Raw genomic sequence first — 8,177 nt, forward strand, 5'->3', positions numbered from 1 at the left:
GGTCCCCAGAAGCCACCGCCGGGAGCCTGCTTCAAATGCGGTCATGAGGGCCGCTGGGCCCACCAATGCCCAAACCCCCGGCTCCCGACAAAGTCCTGCCCTCTTTGCAAACAGCCAGGACATTGGGCGAGTGATTGTCCTCGGGCGACTCAGGCCCCGGCCTTACCGGGCCGAGGTCTGGGCTCCCAAAAGGACATTTCCTCCCCACACCCCGCCTTGGAACTTCTCTCCTTTGATGAAGATTGACGGCGCCCAGACTCGGGGACCCTCATAACCCAAGTAGAGCCCAGAGTAATGCTTCAAGTGGTGGGTAAGTCTATCAATTTCTTGATAGATACGGGGGGCTACTTACTCGGTCCTTCCCTCCTTTGGGGGCACCTTGCCTCCTTCCCAGGTCTCGGTGGTGGGTATAGACGGCACGTCTTCACAACCCCGGCAGACTGGGCCACAGCCCTGTCAGCTTGATCACTTCTTGTTTGCACACTCTTTTCTTATAATCCCGACATGCCCCACTCTCCTGCTGGGGCGGGACATTTTAGCTAAGCTTAGGGCCACCATTCACCTACCTCTCTCACTTTCCCAATCTCTCACCTTTCCCCTTCTCCTCCTCTGCTCCCCTGAGGCTCCAGTTGTTGACCCTAGCATCTGGGACACCAAAATCCTTCTGGTAACAACTCATCACACCCCCGTCCTGATTAAACTACGTGATCCTTCCTGCTTCCCAAGCCGCCCTCAATTCCCCATCTCTCAGACTCACCTATGTGGTCTTAAACCAATCATAGACCATCTCTTAGGCCAGGGCCTCCTAGTCCCCACGGCCTCGCCCTACAATACCCCCATTCTCCCGGTACGGAAAGCTGCTAGCGGCTACCGACTGGTCCAGGACCTTTGACTGATAAACGAGGCCATGATCCCTGCCCATCCGATTGTCCCCAATCCTTATACCTTGCTTTCTGACATCCCTAGCAGTACGACTCACTTTACTGTCATAGACCTTAAAGATGCCTTTTTCACTATCCCCTTACATCCAGACTGCCAGTTCCTCTTTGCTTTCACATGGACCGACCCAGAAACCCGACAGTCCTCCCAGCTAACGTGGACAGTCCTCCCTCAAGGGTTTAGAGACAGCCCCCATTTTTTTGGCCAGGCTCTAGCCGGGGATCTGGCTATGTGCCCTTTGGCCCCTACTGTCCTCTTACACTATGTGGATGACCTTCTGTTCTGCAGCCCCTCACAAGCTCTTTCTCAGACACATACCACTATTCTTCTTACTTCCTTAGCTCTAAAGGATACTGAGCATCTCAACAAAAGGCCCAACTCACCCAGACCTCTGTAACTTACCTAGGTCTAAAGACTACCCCGATAACCAAGGCTCTAACTGCTGACAGACTCAGCCTTCTCCGAGACCTCTGCCCCTCTTCCACTGGAGAACAAATCTTGTCCTTTTGGGGGTTAACAGGATTCTTCCGGCACTGGGTCCCCAACTATGCTTCGCTGGCTAAACCCCTCTACGCAGCCGCAAAAGACACCCCTACTGGACCACTCTCTTCAGAGACAGAAGTCCAGAAGGCTTTCTACAACCTTCACTCAGCTTTGCTGTCCTCTTCCCCGCTCTTCCTGCCCAATCCCAACCTCCCCTATCACCTGTACACTGATTTAAAAAAAGTGGGCATAGCCTTTGGAGCCCTCATACAGCCTGCGGGCCCTGAAATGCTGCCAGTGACATTTATCTCTGAACAGTTAGACCCCACCACCCGGGGATGGTTCCCTTGCCTACGTGCCCTGGCAGCAGCAGCTTCTCTATACGCAGATGCAAAAAAGCTAATTCTAGATCAACCCCTAACTATATTCTCACCACACCGCCTGGCTGACCTCCTGGCTTCCAAATTCCTGTCAGACCTTAGCGACTCTCGGCTCCAACAATTCCGCCTGGTCTTTCTGGATAACCCCCAGGTTACTTTGGGCTGCAGCTCCCAGCTAAACCCTCTATCTTCTCTCCCCTCACTTCCAACCTGTCCTTCAGGCAAAGACACAGGACCTCACTCATGCATAGAGGTCCTGGACACTCTTACCCAACCGCCCCCAAACCTTTTTGCTACTCCGATACAAAACCCAGACTTGACGCTAGTTGTAGATGGCAGTTCAAAACAAGACCCTAACGGTCATTGGGCTGCTGTGTATGCAGTTGTGACCACCAATGACATCCTCGAGGCTCGCCCGCTGCCAGAGGGAACCACCTCCCAAAAAGCAGAACTAACAGTGCTCACTAGAGCCTTACACCTGGCAACAGGAAAACGGGTTAACATCTGTACTGACTCCAAATATGCCTTTCTGATTGCACATTCTCATTCAGCTATTTGGAGAGAGAGGTGATTCCTCACCACCAAGGGATCACCCATCTCTAATGCCCCCTAATCACCAAGCTCCTGGAGGCCATCTCACAGCCCACCCAGGTAGCCATCCTTCACTGCAAAGGACATCAGACGACTCACGCCACGGTTTCCCTAGGCAACAATAAGGCTGACCAGGTGGCCCGACAGATAGCCTTACAACAGGGGCCTCTGCCCATACTATTTCTCAGGACCTCCCTTACACCTAACTACTCAAAGGCCAAGCCTATACTATTTCTCAGGACCTCCCTTACACCTAACTACTCAAAGGCCAAAATGGAGGCCCTCCTCTCACAGGAGGGCACTTCCAAACACCCCTCGGGATGGATCACGCTCCACGACAAACTAATCCTACCCAAAAAACAGGCAATGTCCATTATCACCCAGATCCATGACTCTACACATTGGGCCCCACACACTCTTGACCTTCCTTAGCCCTCTCTTTTCCCCGTTACATCTCCGACCTACCATTCAGGCAGTCCATCGTCGCTGCCTAATCTGTGCCAAGACCTCTCCTCAAGGAGGACTCAGGCTGCCACAAGAAACTCACCAGTTGAGGGGACACCTGCCAGGAGAGGATTGGCAGATAGACTTTACCCACATGCCTAGATATCGGACCTTCCGGTATATGCTGGTCTGTGTTGACACTTTTTCTGGATAGGTGGGAGCATTCCTCACTGCCCGGGAGACAACCGATACCGTCGCCCACACTCTCTTAACACACCTCATTCCACAGTTTGGGTTCCCCAACTCCATCCAGTCTGATAACGGGCCCGCCTTTGTTTCTCAAATCACTCAGCAAATAGGCGAGGGTTTAAACATTTCTTGGCACTGACATGTCCCATACAGGCCTCAGTCATTAGGCTAGGTAGAACGGGCTAACGGCATCCTCAAGGCTCATCTGACCAGATTAACGGCAGAACTTCGTCTCTCCTGGGTCGATCTCCTGCCAGAAGCCCTGACCCGCATACGGACAACTCCTTATGCTAAGACGGGTTTGACACCTTTTGAACTGCTGTACGGTAGGCCATATCTGCTGATTAAGCTTCCGGATTCCCCAGCCCCGCTTCTGGGGACTTACTTGCCCTATTTCACCCTCCTGAGGTCCCTACTTAGAGAACATGCTGACCGTGTCCTCCCACAACCTGTCAGAGATCACGCCCAGGCGATCCCGTCCCCCGCTTTGGCACCAGGAGATCACGTTCTCCTAAAGACGCTGACCCCTTAACCCCTCCAGCCCCAGTGGAATAAAGCAGCCAGACTGTGGGGACATGAGCCGTGGTATCACATCATATGCCTCAAGCGGGCTCCACTACACGGCCTGCCTTCTCCCAAACCCCTGGAGACTTACACCTCTAAAATCTCGGGACCTACCAAGATCACCATTACTAAGACACCCTTGCCTCCTGCCAGTGAGTGACACGCCCCGTCCAATGCTTGTCTGGCCTCATTCACTGTGGCTGTTGCCAATCACAACTCTGGCCATACTCTTCGCCATTGGACTGGCTGTCACGGCCCCCCGGGACTGGCCGCTCACACTTCGACTTTCACTGGCCCTTGCTTACCTTATTATCTGTTCACTACTCCTGGGGTGCTATTCCTTTGGGGCAGCCTGACCTGGCCATATGTCTCTCACCCTAGCCTGCCTTGAGGACTTTATCCTGACCCTATTACAGGACCTTTAGCTGGCTACCCCAATTATTGACTGTGACTCTTTCTTTCAGGCAATTTCTGATCTACACTTACAGGGGACCTTCCTCCTTTTTACAGAATCACCCCAATCTTCCTTACTCCCTACCTGACCATTCTGCCACCGCAGGCAGTGGAAGACCAGATCCAACCAACCCGCCACCACCGGAGGGCACTGGCTGCAGCTCCCCTGCTCCTCGGGGGAGGTTTATCCATGGCCTTAGGACTGCAGGAGGGAGGATTGGGATCAGCCACGCACTTCTACTATAAGCTGTCCACAGACCTCAATCGAGACCTGGACAAGATAGCAAATTCCCTAATGGCATAACAAACCCAGATAACCTCTCTGGCAGCAGTGGCTCTCCAAAATCGAAGGGCCCTAGACCTGCTAGAAGAAGCTGAAGTTGAACGGTTCTGTGAAGACCTACAAGACCTTTTAGAACTAACACCCAAAAAAGATGTCCTTTTCATTATAGGGGACTGGAATGCAAAAGTAGGAAGTCGAGAAACACCTGGAGTAACAGGCAAATTTGGCCTTGGAATACGGAATAAAGCAGGGCAAAGACTAATAGAGTTTTGCCAAGAAAATGCACTGGTCATAGCAAACACCCTCTTCCAACAACACAAGAGAAGACTCTACACATGGACATCACCAGATGGTCAACACCGAAATCAGATTGATTATATTCTCTGCAGCAAAAGATGGAGAAGCTCTATAGAGTCAACAAAAACAATACCAGGAGCTGACTGTGGCTCAGGTCATGAACTCCTTATTACCAAATTCAGACTTAAATTGAAGAAAGCAGGGAAAAAAGCTAGACCATTCAGGTATGACCTAAATCAAATCCCTTATGATTATACAGTGGAAGTGAGAGATAGATTTAAGGGCCTAGATCTGATAGAGTGCCTGATGAACTATGGAATGAGGTTCGTGACGTTGTACAAGAGATAGGGATCAAGACCATCCCCATGGAAAAGAAATGCAAAAAAGCAAAATGGCTCTCTGGGGAAGCCTTACAAATAGCTGTGAAAAGAAGAGAAGCGAAAAGCCAAAGAGAAAAGGAAAGATATAAGCATCTGAATGCAGAGTTCCAAAGAATAGCAAGAAGAGATAAGAAGGCCTTCTTCAGCAATCAATGCAAAGAAATAAAGGAAAAGAACAGAATGGGAAATACTAGAGATCTCTTCAAGAAAATTAGAGATCCCAAGGGAACATTTCATGCAAAGATGGGCTCGATAAAGGACAGAAATGGTATGGACCTAACAGACGCAGAAGATATTAAGAAGAGATGGCAAGAATACACAGAAGAACTGTACAAAAAAGATCTTCAGGACCCAGATAATCACAATGGTGTGATCACTCATCTAGAGCCAGACATCCTGGAATGTGAATCAAGTGGGCCTTAGAAAGCATCACTACCAACAAAGCTAGTGGAGGTAATGGAATTCCAGTTGAGCTATTTCAAATCCTGAAAGATGATGCTGTGAAAGTGCTGCACTCAGTATGCCAGCAAATTTGGAAAACTCAGCAGTGGCCACAGGACTGGAAAAGGTCAGTTTTCATTCTAATCCCAAAGAAAGGCAATGCAAAAGAATGCTCAAACTACCGCACAATTGCACTCATCTCACACGCTAGCAAAGTGATGCTCAAAATTCTCCAAGCCAGGCTTCAGCAATACATGAACTGTGAACTTCCTGATGTTCAAGCTGGTTTTAGAAAAGGCAGAGGAACCAGAGATCAAATTGCCAACATCCACTGGATCATGGAAAAAGCAAGAGAGTTCCAGAAAAACATCTATTTCTGCTTTATTGACTATGCCAAAGCCTTTGACTGTGTGGATCACAATAAACTGTGGAAAATTCTGAGAGAGATGGGAATACCAGACCACCTGACCTGCCTCTTGAGAAACCTGTATGCAGGTCAGGAAGCAACAGTTAGAACTGGACATGGAACAACAGACTGCTTCCAAATAGGAAAAGGAGTACGTCAAGGCTGTATATTGTCACCCTGCTTATTTAACTTCTATGCAGAGTACATCATGAGAAACGCTGGACTGGAAGAAACACAAGCTGGAATCAAGATTGCCGGGAGAAATATCAATAACCTCAGATATGCAGATGACACCACCCTTATGGCAGAAAGTGAAGAGGAACTAAATAGCCTCTTGATGAAAGTGAAAGAGGAGAGCAAAAAAGTTGGCTTAAAGCTCAACATTCAGAAAACTAAGATCATGGCATCCGGTCCCATCACTTCATGGGGAATAGATGGGGAAACAGTGGAAACAGTGTCAGTCTTTATTTTGGGGGGTTCCAAAATCACTGCAGATGGTGATTGCAGCCATGAAATTAAAAGACGCTTACTCCTTGGAAGGAAAGTTATGATCAACCTAGATAGCATATTCAAAAGCAAAGACATTACTTTGTCAACAAAGGTCCATCTAGTCAAGGCTATGGTTTTCCAGTAATCATGTATGGATGTGAGAGTTGGACTGTGAAGAAGGCTGAGCGCCGAAGAATTGATGCTTTTGAACTGTGGTTTTGGAGAAGACTCTTGAGAGTCCCTTGGACTGCAAGGAGATCCAACCAGTCCATTCTGAAGGAGATCAGCCCTGGGGTTTCTTTGGAAGGAATGATGCTATAGCTGAAACTTCAGTACTTTGGCCACCTCATGCGAAGAGTTGACTCATTGGAAAAGACTCTGATGCTGGGAGGGGTTGGGGGCAGGAGGAGAAGGGGATGACAGAGGATGAGATGGCTGGATGGCATCACTGACTCGATGGACATGAGTCTTGAGTGAACTCTGGGAGTTGGTGATGGACAGGGAGGCCTGGCGTGCTGCGATTCATGGGGTCACAAAGAGTCGGACACAACTGAGCAACTGAACTGAACTGAACTAGACCTGCTAACAGCTGAAAAAGGGGGAACCTGTCAGTTCCTAAGGAAAGACTGTTGTTTTTTCATTAATGCCTCGGGGATAGTTCAGAACAAGGTCCAAGACCTGAGAGAGAGCATCAGACTTGGACAGGCCGAGTCAGACGGTTTCAATTTCTCGGGATGGTGGAGGTCATCTTGGGCAAGACGGCTTCTCCCGCTTCTTGGACCCCTCACAGCCTTGCTCCTCATCCCATCGATAGGACCTTGTATTTTTCAGATCATCCTCCAGAAGGTCAGGGAGCTGACCCCGACGGCTACTGGACAGATGTTGATGGTGGCCGCATACTCCAGACTCCCGTCCAGAGACCCTGAGGCCCCCTAAAGGTCACCGGGATCCAGCCACGACCCTCAGCCCCAGTGACGCCCCAGTTCAGCAGGAAGTAGCCAGAAGTGATGATGGCACCCCTTATCCTATCAAAAGGGACAGAATGTAAGGCCAAACCCTGGGGCCATGATGGGCCGCCCCTTCTCTCGCCCGCCGGAGGGGGAAGTCCCTAACGGAAGGAGCCTCCCAGATCCCAGGGACCAATGACAGCACACTTTGCCAGCTAAAGCCGCCGGGCCCCAGCCATGTAGAAGGACCTGTCAGCCCACGACGCCTCGGCCTGGCAACCTATCCGAACCCCCGTTCACTAACCATACCTTTTTTGGGCGATCTAGCCTGATCACCCCCCACAACCAACGTATATAACCCACTCCCCAGCACAGTCCGGGCGCGGACTTCCTTGACCTGCCTCATTCAGGTCCAGGAACCCCGCCCGGGAGCGCTTCCTATTAAAGCCTGTTAGACACTCTTTTGGTGTCCTGGTCGTCTTTTACCTAACACAAATAAGAACTGGTTTATTTTTTCCTTTCAAATCTGTAAGAAACAGGGCTATTTCAATTATCTACTTTATACTGAGTGCACTGCGATAGTTTATATTGAGTTGGCCAGAAAGTTCTTTAGGGTTTTTCTGTAAGACGTCATGGAATTTTCTGAGGAGGTGTTCTGTTTCTTGTAAATTGTTAAATGTTTGCATGTGGAGTTTTGAGTACTCCGTTTTGATATCTGCAGGTTCTATAGTGATATCCTTGATTCCTTCATCCATTCCTGATTAATTCATTTGGTAACTTGCATCTTTTCTCTCTCTTTTTATCAGCCTTACTTGAGATTTTTCAATTTAA

Source organism: Ovis aries, chromosome 13 (genome assembly GCF_016772045.2).
Source record: "Ovis aries strain OAR_USU_Benz2616 breed Rambouillet chromosome 13, ARS-UI_Ramb_v3.0, whole genome shotgun sequence".
In the NCBI taxonomy this organism is placed as follows: domain Eukaryota; kingdom Metazoa; phylum Chordata; class Mammalia; order Artiodactyla; family Bovidae; genus Ovis; species Ovis aries.